The sequence below is a fragment of the Leptonotus elevatus genome, chromosome 4 (genome assembly GCF_054856555.1).
Source record: "Leptonotus elevatus isolate MCC_2025b chromosome 4, RoL_Lele_1.0, whole genome shotgun sequence".
NCBI lineage: Eukaryota > Metazoa > Chordata > Actinopteri > Syngnathiformes > Syngnathidae > Leptonotus > Leptonotus elevatus.
In genome coordinates, this window is record NC_141242.1 from 15843349 (window position 1) to 15855604 (window position 12256).

At 37.6% G+C, this 12256-nt stretch overlaps 1 protein-coding gene across 3 annotated transcripts in view; it reads left to right on the top strand.

Annotated features, from left to right (window-relative positions):
* Positions 1-1012: 1012 nt before the first annotated feature.
* tp53i11b (tumor protein p53 inducible protein 11b) overlaps positions 1013-12256 on the top strand; it is a 38088-nt gene continuing 26844 nt past the window's right edge. For 2 of the 3 annotated variants that reach the window (XM_086072712.1, XM_086072714.1), the window contains exons 1-2: positions 1013-1162; positions 5157-5241. The gene's annotated coding sequence lies outside the window, so the exon portion shown is untranslated. The remainder of the gene's footprint in view (positions 1163-5156; positions 5242-12256) is intronic. The other variant, XM_086072713.1, reaches the window with a different exon arrangement.

Here is a 12256-nt window from a genome sequence, read left to right on the forward strand (position 1 = left end):
AATATAGATTGAAATTATATTGCCATGACAACTTTTTGACATGTGTTCCCAGCAGCGATGGAGCTGTCCTATTCAATGCATAGATTTCAGTCCCGGCTTCAGATTTCACCACCTACACATTGACTGTAATCCTGCCTCCGCCGCTGACTCCTCTGAGCCTTTTTCCCCCAACACTAATTCAGCACCTCTGTTCAATGTCGAGGAACTTGTTTTATTAACACCTGAGTCTCAGTACTGTTATTTTCTCGACAAAGACAAAATGTGACAACAGAAAGATGAACAGCTGTTCTGCAGTGGTGAGAAGCACAGAGAATATTTTTTATTTGTGTAGTACACATGTCAATAATCGATATATACATTTCTACATTTTTTTTCTTCCTCTTCCAAATAAAGTCAAGACATTATCAGATGTCTTAAAGATTATATTGAGTGAGTTGAGTGATTATCCTGTAAAGTGGAATGATTTTTCCTTCCCATTCTGCTAGGAAAATAGTTAGGGTCAATAATCACAAATGTTAAACCTGGTTAAGATTTGATGATGGACAATTTCAGGGACAAATGAAAAATGTTCAATATGATTATGAAAACAGAATGATTCATTTTATCAAATACCTTGTTGTGGCAAATAAAACCATGGGGCCTACCTTTTTTTTTTTTAGTAGGCTACATTTAACCACTTGTCGCACACCATAGTTAGCAGAACCGAGTGTGAGATGCCAAAATCACAGACAAGTTAAAAAAATAAAAGTAAAATGAAGTAAACATATTTCATGAGATTTATCATTTTATATTTGCAAATTGTTGCCATTATATAATAAAAAAAAAGTGTTTTATTATTCTGATGTATTTTTGTTTTTATCATGACTGAGTGATTCTGTTGACACCAAAGGCAGTCTATAGTTGCGTGAGAGGCCATATTAGCAACGCGGCGGCGCTTTGTGTATATTACGGTAGTTTTTTTAAATGTGCGCGTTTAAGAGAGCTCTGGTGTTTACGGTAAGCGGGAGCTCGTGGCTGGCTTTAGCGGTTGAGGAGATTGTGTCGAGTGAAAGCTCGGAGCGCAGGGATGTTCCTCCTCACTGTCTGCGGGGCTCACTCGCTGCACTAAACGACGACTGTTTACCTTCAACCAAACTTCGGCTTCTGCGCTGCTCCCCAACCTGTAAGTTACTTTACTTTCTCCTTTACAAAACGTGTACTTTACGGTGATTTGGGCGATGTTTTTATGCGTGCGTCCGTGAACGTCTCATAATGACTGTTAGCTCAAATACTGTCGGTCCACGAGAGTCCACTTCACAGTAAAGTGTAAGATTGCTTCCCTGCTTTATTTGTATTTTTTTTGTCCTTGGGTTTAGTTGATGCGCTTATGAAGTTTATGTGTAAGTGTGTTCTACGTCGTATGGCCAAGTTAAGTGTTGGTTGCCTGATGAAATCGAATGAAATACCGCAAAAACAATGCGTGTCAAACACAAGTCTTATTTACACAAAGGCGAATTTTTGTGTCCGTGTTGTCATCTTGTAAACTTCACCGTTTAAGTGTTTTTTTTCGGGTTATTCTAAACACAACTGTCTCTCCCCGCCCTGTCGATCTTAATTTGATTAATGCATAACGTTAGCTAGTGCGGTATTGTTTTGAAGACCTTGTATTTAAGTTAAGTAATTTGTTTTATAGTTGTTGCCAACCACTACATAGAAAAATAAATAACAGTAAGAGCTAGTTAAAGTAATACATTGAATATTTTAATACAGTTTAAACATACACGCATTTATATAATCTCCCTTCATACACAATGTAGTTTGTTTGCCCGGTTTCTTAGACGATTGCATTTGCACAGCAATGAAGGGTGTTGTGGTATGAGCAGGAGGCACGCATGAAGTCATGCTGCAGTTCAGGTGTGTCATGACTTGTCGTCAGAGCCGACAAGCAATACTGCAGCACACCTTCATCACGCCTTGAGCTTCAAACAGGAACACTTTTTGTTTTGAGTAGGACAACAACGTTCTTGCCCTCAATCCATGCATGGGTCTTTGTCTTTGCCTGCAGTGAAAACAACACACAACAAACCATTAAACGAAAGATGGTGGCTTGGGTCAAACGGGCGCCAATCATAACATGCGGGAAGAAGCATGCCTGTTTTTACATTTCTAAGTGCTCCAATGTACAAGCATTGGTTTGAAATTAATACTTATAGCTCTATGGCTGATGCGTTCTCCTCAAACATACATATCCAAATATTTGATTCATATTTTCCTTAGTCAATCCACATACAGAATTTTTTGCCTTTCTCTATTTTTATTTTATTTTTAATGTCAGCTGTGGCCCACGCATAAGGAAAAACAAGATGCAATACAAAATAGTTTAGGAAATAGTGCAGAATCTTCTGCGGTAATTCTTCTTTTAAAATATTGTTGTTAAAACGGGTCGTTCATAAACCGAGGTTCCACTTCATAGACAAATTGTTAGACTTTGCATTGTTGACATTTGCAACCTAAATCCAAAATATTCCCAAACGACAGACGTACTATTGTTTTCCTTAGGGATTAAATATAACTATAATATATTATAATAACTGCGTTTCTGGTTCAATTGAAGCCAATTGAGAATACATTAATGTTGGAAAGCACGAGGAGGAGGTTCATGCTGATTGGCTAGCTTGACCTGTCCACAAGCAGAATGCTGTTTCTGATTGGTGAGCTTGGCAGGACGACGGGTAGGATGCAACAACAGATGTTTAAAAAAAAAAGAAAAAAAAAAAAGCTGATTTGGCGATCACATGATCATGTTGCCTGATAAAACACTTTCAATCAGAAAAGCATCAATCGTTGTGCCCTGCTGTTAGCTTTACTTGTAGCTCCATTGCTCCATTTAGTAGAATATACAAACATTTAACCCAACTAGTTGCTTGTCCAGTAGTCCTCTATGGGTCCAGCAACAGCAACAGCACCAGCTTCAAGTCTCTTGCTAATTGGCTATTTTTTTCCATTTCAAGACACAATCACAGTCAGTGACTTGACAATTTGACAGCGCCTGTTCCAGGTCTCTTGCTAATTGTGCTCGGTAGGCGTTTGTTCGTCCTGAAATTGCCTCTAAAAATGTAGACATAGAATAACGAACGTTAGTCAGTCTTATATCTAATCATTTTAGTCTGCTCAATATGCAAGTTTCTCCTTTACACTTTAATTGCTGCACCATCATATTTATTGTTGCCGATGGTTAAATGTGTGATATGCTATTGTGGGTCACAAAATCTATGTGAGGTTTTGGCAAATGGGTCAGAGTGGCCCGATGACGATCTGCCCCGCCCAGCCTAATTTTTTTTCCTGCACTTGTAGCCTCGGGATAGACTGACCATGGGCAACCCTCATTCAGTCCTCCATCTTACTAATGGCACTCATGCAAACCAACAGCAAGAGCATGCTATGTCTCACTGGCTGGATTTGCTTTGCATGTCTAAGTACACAATTCGGATCTGATCTGTGTGTATTTTCAAGTGACCTGAATCCAGTATTGTTACGTTTTAATGTGTTTGTTTGTTTGTTTTATGAGCTTATATTGGCCAGTTAATTTGGCTGGCCGTTGGGCCCAAGTAATTTTTTTCGGAGTCTTTTATTGACATGAACACGTTCGCACAATTTCATGCTACAAGTGTTTATTTTTTATTTTTAGCATGGGCATCCCAGGAGGGAGGCAGTGAGTCCTGACTAATTGGCAAAGAGTTAAGCACTAGCATATGTAGATGATGTGTCTGCATTTTTTTGTGACAAGGCACTGAGGCATATAGCAGCACATTGTACAGCTTTAAGTGGTCCCTCAGGTCCTTTTGAATATTCTTTCAATGGTAGCCAAAGCAGATGGTGACCCCTTTTTTTTTTTTTCCTCATTAACTAACAGTTTAAATTCATAATATAGGTCATTATGGCACGGCATGCTGAATCCATCGTAGATTTATGATTATTAGTGGTTTGAAATGAAAAGGGCATTCGGAACAGGGCGGGTAGTATTCATGCAGCAGATCGAAGGCAAGCATCCCTCGTGCGCTAAAAAAAAAAAAAAAAGTCTGAAATGCTTGTAAATACATCAGTACTACTTTCACAACTAACCGCTGTATGGCTGGCACATTTGACCTGTACTTTAAACATTTATAATCTATTTGACACACTTTATCTTATAATGGGATTAAAACGTGGATAATAAGTATTTTACGAATGCATATTTGAGAAAATTAATGGAACCGCTAAATAATTCTACAAAAACGCAAACATTTTTGAACCATTGTCATGCATGACGTAATGCAGACCGAAAGACCTTTGTCAGCATGTATACTTTTCTTTGAATTGTTACTCTTAGTCTGAACCATCACAAAAACAAATATTGATGAGGATAATTAGAGAAATTATTACAGCATGCAAAAATGGTAGTAACAAGTTTCTTCCATGCTGTAAATGCGTATGAACAGAAGATTGGAATGCACATCGTAAAGTCAACTGTCTTTTGGTATTTTCAATATCGGAGGCTTTCACTGAAATGCATTAAGGCATTACTTTGAATGCCTCAAAAGTTATTAAGATTGAAGCAGATATCATTTAGATCAAGTGTACAATGTCCGCTATATTTAGAATCACGATTAAATGCTGCTTTGTGTTTAGTCTGTCGGGAGTCTTTGTATGATCCAACACGGATCACTTTCTTCGTGGCATCCCACCTCTTAATTCCCCGCCGACTGCGATGAAAGTTTAGCTGTGGCTTTAATAATGACCCTCGAGCAGATGTGCTTGTTCATTTCCCGTGGACAAGATTAGCAAATCTTAGACCATATGCTGCTTTCTATGATGCTGGCACATTTATTGCAACTGTAGGCTGCCAAAGTCATTAATTCTTGCAGGGAGAAGACACCGAAGCAATTCCATTTTTGAGTGCTGACAAGCCACTGTAGACAATATTGTGTGTATATTTGGAAATTCATGTCCCTCCTCGGGCAGGTCCAGCTGTCTGCAAATCAATTTTGGCATTTATTGTATAATTCCTCCACTTCTTATTGTCATGTCGGTCAACCTGACCTTTTGTTTTTATGTTTATTATTTATTCATTGCTGTACTGCATTGAGATAGTTTCCAGTTGAATATATTTTTAAACATGCTCTTAACTTGATTGACAGGCGAACCGCTGTTGACACCACGGGAAATTTGTTCCAACAAGATAGCTGCGTCATCTTGCCACTGCAAATCCCATATCTACAATCGGTAAGCCCGTTGTAGTTCCTTCAAGGGCTAACAGTCACTGGAAATCACTTTGTTGTCAGTTTGTGTTGCTCAGTTCCATTGCTTTGTCAGTCCAAGTTTCCGTGTGTGCGCGCATTGTGCAGATGTATGTATGGGTGAGTGGTTTCACATTCCCCTTTTGCCATTTAGATGAGGTCATCAGCCACTTTCACCTAGAACCTCTTGTATTTCACGTCTAACATTTCAACTCAGCACCTAATGCTGATATTTTGGAGCTGCTTTTTCTGATGCTGACATTATTCAAATGATATGAGTACAGAATGTGCACAATTGTGCTTATCAAAACACTAGAATAGAGCCATTATCTAATCATTATAATATTTTAAATGAACATTGGAATCAGGTTTTACTCTAGGTAGCCTATATTATACATTTCAAACTCATTGAAAACGTAGTTTTGGTTAAAAGGCCTTTCCATAGTGTGTAGTATTAATCATTATAGAAACATAAAAAAAAAAAGTCTCATTATGCATCCGTGTATAATAAGCCCCCCAAAAATCACCCTTAAAAAGTTTTTTTTCTTCTTCTCTTTTCTCTGTACCAGTGTATGATACGGTCCCCTGATTTGCTGATATCCTTTATTATACTGGCCAACAATTTATTTGTATTTTTTTCCAAATGCCAAGGACATTTTAATGATTTGAGTAATTCTGGGCTGCTGAGTCTGAAAATGACATCCATTTCTTTGAATTGGCTCTAGTTTTAGAGAAATTTATATATATTTTTTACAATTAATTGATTTATAATTGCTTAATTTTCCGATTTTATTTTTTAAGATAATCTCTCTCCATAGATTTTGATCGATTAAACCAAGTGACGTCAGTAGCGATTTTGCCAGCTTAAACAGCACATTTGAGTGGCCCTGGTTTATTCAAAAGTGGGTCAGTAGGAAAGGCAAATGTGTCAGGCTATCAGCATCATGTGTACAAAGTCATTTATGTCTATTAAACTGCCTTTGATGGCTCTCGCTGTCTAGTTTGCTTAGCGGCTAGCTAACCTCTAGCCATCTAGCCAGAGATGCTAACCCTGGAGCCGGTGATGAATGCCGGCAACAAGTGCCATATAATACAATGTTAGTGTAATTAAGTAGTCTTTTAAGTGACCTTAATTAGTGATTTAACTTGATTTCAGAACAACGTTCTGTTGTTGGCGTCGGTGGCAAAAGTTTGCAAGACACCGCAACCATAGTGACGCAAAAAACGAGTCAAGTCAGCGGTCACACCGCGACAGGCTGTTGGGAACAACTTCAAAATAAAAGCAGCCAGGCACTAATGTCAGCATATTGCTGCATATGGAAATATTTTATTTTGAAGTTGCCTCGCTATTAAATATCATGTTGGAAAGTAAGTACGCAACATCTAGGTACCGGTAAACGTCTGTATTTTTATGTTTTTTTTAATGATTCCGTGTGTATCATGGTGGGACAATTTTGGATCATTTTATATGGAAAAAAAATGTCACGGGATTTTACGGTACTTTAATTTAGGGCGGCTATGTATAAACACTACACTTGGTGGTGGCCTAATAAATTTGTGAAAACAATGCATGTACACTATTTAACTGCAGTGTTTCCTTATTGAACAGTTGGTTAAAACAGTTGCTGTCTTATTGCATCATTCATCACTGAACTTTCTTGGCTCATCCGGAATTAGCGTCACTGAAGTAGTTCCTTAGTGATCACTACAAAAAGATAAATGTTTATTTTGTCTCTTCACTCTGTACTGATGCATCCAAAGGCATTCTTGTCGTTTTATTTGCCATGTCACTTTCTGTCAATTAAAAATTGCATTTAAAGTTTTTCTTGCCATCTAAGAAGTCTATATTTAAGCAACTGACTTTGGAAAATATAGCCCACTTTTGAAAGGAGGAAGTACATATAAATGCAAATGTATGCAAATATATGCTAATAAGATAGGCTGGTGCTTTGTACGGGCACACACAATTTACACAATTCTCTTGTCACATTTTGCATATTAATTTTAGAAATGAGCAGATGCTTTCATTGGAGTGTTTTTGTGAACACGATATCTCGAATGGCTCTGATTGGATGCTCTCATGTTGGATTATACAGTATATGATTAATTGTGAGGAGAAGGTGATGAGAGTTGGATGTCCCATCCATTACAGCCCTCTGTGTTGTATTACCGGTGGTCCCTGAGACAACCAATGATATTGTCCCACATTGTTTTTATTTTACCACGCTGTGTGTGGTTTTGTGCATCTGTATGTTTTTAAACTTTATTTGGCAGTATGTCAGCTTGTTCTGGGCCTGAATGTGGTGTGACGTAGAAAGTACATTCTCAACACCGATTGACTGTCGCCAAAAGTTCACCTCAGCAAAACATGGCCAAATGGGTAAAGGAGCAAAATGTTTGCTTCCGAAACATCGTCCGTAATTGCAAACTACACTTACATGTGGAAACGTGCTGCCAGAAATTCACTGCCAGAAAAAAAAAAAAAGATTATAAAAAATGACGGGCAAGAGGCGATTACATTTTGTAATTGTAATTAATCACATGACTTCACTAGTTAACTCACGATGAATCAAAAAATTTACATCTGTTGTAAATGTACAATAACAATTTTTTTTTTAGGTTTTCATACTCGTTAACAAAAGTGGGGAAAAATGTTAAACTAATAGAAATAGTTCAAATGAATTTTTGACGTTAATAGCAGTCAGTGGCAGTGAATGAAATAAGTGGTTTAACTAAATTTAGCACAGCTTTAAATTGTTCTGTTATTGGTCGTCTGATTTTTTTTCCGATATCCATTCATTCATTCAAGTGCGAAATAGCGGCGCTGATACTTGGCCTGGCTGATATTCAGTCTATCCCCTAGTATTGAGATTATATGTAGAGTATGTTGGCCCAAGCAAAAGACAAATCTACTGGTTTCATCGTTACATAAAACAGGGTATTATGTGAATGTGATGACTGGCAGTTCTTCTTTTGACCATATTCTGCTTTTTTTTTCCATCATTAAAATACAAATATTTAGCAAATTAACAGATTTAGATTTAGCCAACGTATCCTGATTGAAAAATCTGTTACTAACACATGAGACTGAGCAGTAGGCCACTGAAGTTAAATTCATCCTTAAAAAGATAAAAATCTCAAAAGGCTCTAACTAAGGAAATAAATTAAACAAATTGGTCCAGGAGACAAATGCAACCTTTCCTGTGATTAAAGATCAAGCTCCTCGTGCATGAACATCAGACATAATGTGCAAGCAAAGATTTGCTGCCGTCTAAGGTTGATTCCCTCATTTGTTGCTATGTAAACGTTGTTAAACCCTCATGGCATTTTGGGGACTTGGTAAAAACCTGATTAGCAAGCTGTGTGGCTGCACTCGCATTTACCAAGTAGCCGCTTTGTTTTATTTTGAGATATAGAGCATGTCAAAAATTAAAGGCAGAGGAGCCACTTAAATGGAGCCTTCCAATCTGGACACGTCTCATATGAACACCATACAAGGCCTTATCAGTACACCGTACCTTCATAACTCAATCAAAAAAAGGAAATCAAATTAGCTTTATCTGTTCACTGATTGAGCCATTTCAATACACTGATCTTTTTCTAAAGGGTCAGTAAGGGCGTCTGAGGAAAAGGCTGACGTGTCTACTGTCTACTTCAAAGCTGTCTTTTAATACTCACGGAGGTTCAACAAAGTTGTAAAGCGAATTATGCACATGAATGTGAAACAAGCTCATTTGAATAAAAAATGGTCGATTCATTAAGCATGTTGTCATTTGTTACATGACACTTAAGCTCAGTAATTTTTCTTTGGCTTTATTTGTGATGCTTGGAGTGAGTTGCCGTAGCAATTTTTATTTTTATTTGGAAGACATTCTCAGAAGTACCAATGTTGCAAATTGTGGAAACTTCTTTCTCTTACTTGGAGCATTAGTAAAAATATAAATATTTACATTTATAATGAATCCAAAGCAGCTACATTAATCATGTATATTTTATTGAACATGACCTGATCAAAACAATAAATAATAATTGAAATCAATTACAACTACAGCGCAATGTAAATACAGTGGGAAAAACACTTTTTATGCTAAGGTTCCAGTGATTAATAAATACATTTAAAAAATAGTAATAGTGCATAGTTATGCATCCACATTTTGTGTTTTTATGCCCGATTTCTTACCTTACTTCTTTTGGTGGGTGTATTTGTTCAGTCTTTCGCTTTTTCTTTCATTTAATGTACAGTTTAATTACTGCCACATGCATGCACTCCGTTTAATAATGTGGCGGTAATGCACCAAACGCACCTGCCAACCGCAATAATAAAGTAGAAGAAGTCATGCATTACCGCCAGTGGCCTTCTTCATAGCCATAGGTATCTATGGTAAAGAAGGTGACGCTAATGAACCAAAAGTATTTGACAACCATCAAATTGAAGTAGAAGAAGTAGTCCGTAGTCTGCTACTATTTACTATTTAGAGTAGCAAGATGCACAGTAAACGATTAGGATTCTACTTTAGGTTCCAATGTGACACAGAATTTTTGTGAATTTAAGAATTTAAAACTGCACACAAAAAAACCTTTCCCATAATGCATCTGTCTAGACGTTGTGTGTTTGCATGTGTGTATTTTTTGAGAGGGAGAAAGGCGAGGCTTGAGCTGTTTCCTTTTTTTGTAAGCGCTGGGCACCTTTTGGGGTTACTCTGAATAACAGAAGGGCACGTTTCAACAACCCTCACACGAGGTTTTGAACAAGTACGTGCTCGCCTCGGGCACATTAATGTACCGGAAAAAGCCGTATTAAAAGTATCGATACATGGCTTTATGAACCGATATTGGGCTATGAAAAGCAATATCAATTCAATATCGATATTTTAAACCCAGCCCTAACGAGCACCAAACAATAACTCCCGGTGCTCATTTGAGAACCACACCCAACATTTTATGTGCACCCCTGAATATAACCCACACATTCAAACAAGCAATGGTTAATAAATCATCTGGAAAGCTTGTGTAGTGTTTGAGACTCATAAGGCATTGAATGGAAATTTGAAGCGTGAGTTAAGACAGCTTTGCTCCCCGAAGAACCCATGCGTCTCAACAAACGTAATTTAGTTGTTTGTGTGTGCTTCTCTTGATTGGTTGCTGGTTATTTTCTGCTTCCAAGATGAGGTCATTTCGAAGACAATTTACTAAGTCCTCGATATCAGAATTAATTGAATTCTCTTGTCTGGCACCTAATCATTTGCCACAAGCATGCAAAACAATCTTTCCAATCCATTTTTGCAGCCTTTCAAGATCAAGATGAGCATATTATGAAGATTTCTTAATACTACAACACTCACAATGCCGGGGTCCGCGTTTGATTCCTGATTTTTTTTAGTTTTTTCTGTCGAACATATCCATATCAAAACATTTTGTATTGATATTGATCATGTGTCTATTGCGATAAATACTGATGTCGAATTCTCGCCCAGCCCTAAATATGTACCTGTTTGTGTGGCTGCACAAGTGAGGAATGTGTGTTGTCTGCATACTGATGAGTGGCAATTGATTCAGGTGATGCTGACAGTTGTGTTATTGCAGTAATAATTACAGGTTGGTGACATTCTCCTAAGGGGTTTGTGAGGATATGTTAACTCAGATTTGTCTTTCACAAATCAAGTATGCACAAGTGTGGGATTTTCTTATGTTAGGGGTTGTCCTACAGAGCAGAAATCCAAATGTCAGCCTTGTTTACGGTCCAATGTTGATGGTCAAAAGGCAACAAACACAGTCCTCCCGAAGACACTGAAACAAAGGGCAGAAAGAGAATTGAAAGGCCTGATGGGGTTTCCGAACAATCGCTGGCTAATTATTTTTGTTTTGGCTTTGAAAGTGAAATCAATTTAAATCAATCCATCAGATTTTACACTTATACTGAATGTGTAAAGAATCCCCTTCATTCTTAAGTAAGGCTGATTGCTGGCAGAATAAAATTCAGATAACCGGTTAATCGACCGATTAATGCTGAAATAATGCCATTTTCAAAGAGCTAATATTGGCCGATTTAAATCGGCCCTAAAACATATATTACCGTTTATGTACTCTTAACTGTTGTATCCTCAAGTGGGTGGCTTTAAATGTTACTGACTTGTCAAAACCTCTTGGTGGGTCATTTCAAACCCAACCTCACACTTTTGACAAAAGCATACATTTGATGAAATTAAATTCTTGTTATTGTTAAGCAAATAAATGATATATTTTAGAAAATTCAGAACTATTTTTGACCTTTGCCAAGCCGTAAAAGTCCATGAGTAGGCATTATTTCGGACGCAACTTAAGCCCTGAAATTAGTTCTGCCCGTCACCCAAGGAGGCTGCTTAGCAACCCGGTAGGACTTCATCAAGCTAGACTACCTCCTGCGTGCAACTAATATTGTTTTAGTAGAGCTACAGTAGAACTCAAACGTTTTCTGCAATAGCCACAAAGTCAAGGAGTCTTCTCTTGATTGACTGCACCGTCTCGTATGCATGGCTTGATCAGTAAGAGAAGTCATTTTATTGCCAGTGCTGTTCAGAGGCTACAGGATGTGGGCAGCAGAAAAAATGGTTTAATTTGCTTTATCGCTCACCCAAGGACAAGAACAGAAAGGAAATGTCCTTTCCGTAAGATATTTCTCATACTCTGTATGTCATAAAGAAGAGATATGCGCATAAATGCTGATTATCTTCAAAATGAGTAGCCTCAAGTGGGTAATGCACTTTTTTACGTTTACTTTTTATATTTATGTATCCGAATGAACCGCAACTGATTAAATTTGTCTTATACTTGTTTAACAGTTAATAAAGTTAATGGTACTTCACACTTGCTTTAGTACCTAACTGTAAAAAAATTAAGTATAATCCACAGTGCCTGCTGTGTAATCAATGCTCTGCGGGTTGCCTGAGCAATGTAAAAAAATAACAATAAAATCTCCTTCAATTTACTGCGGCCTTGGGGGTGGGGGTGGGGGGTGTTGTTTG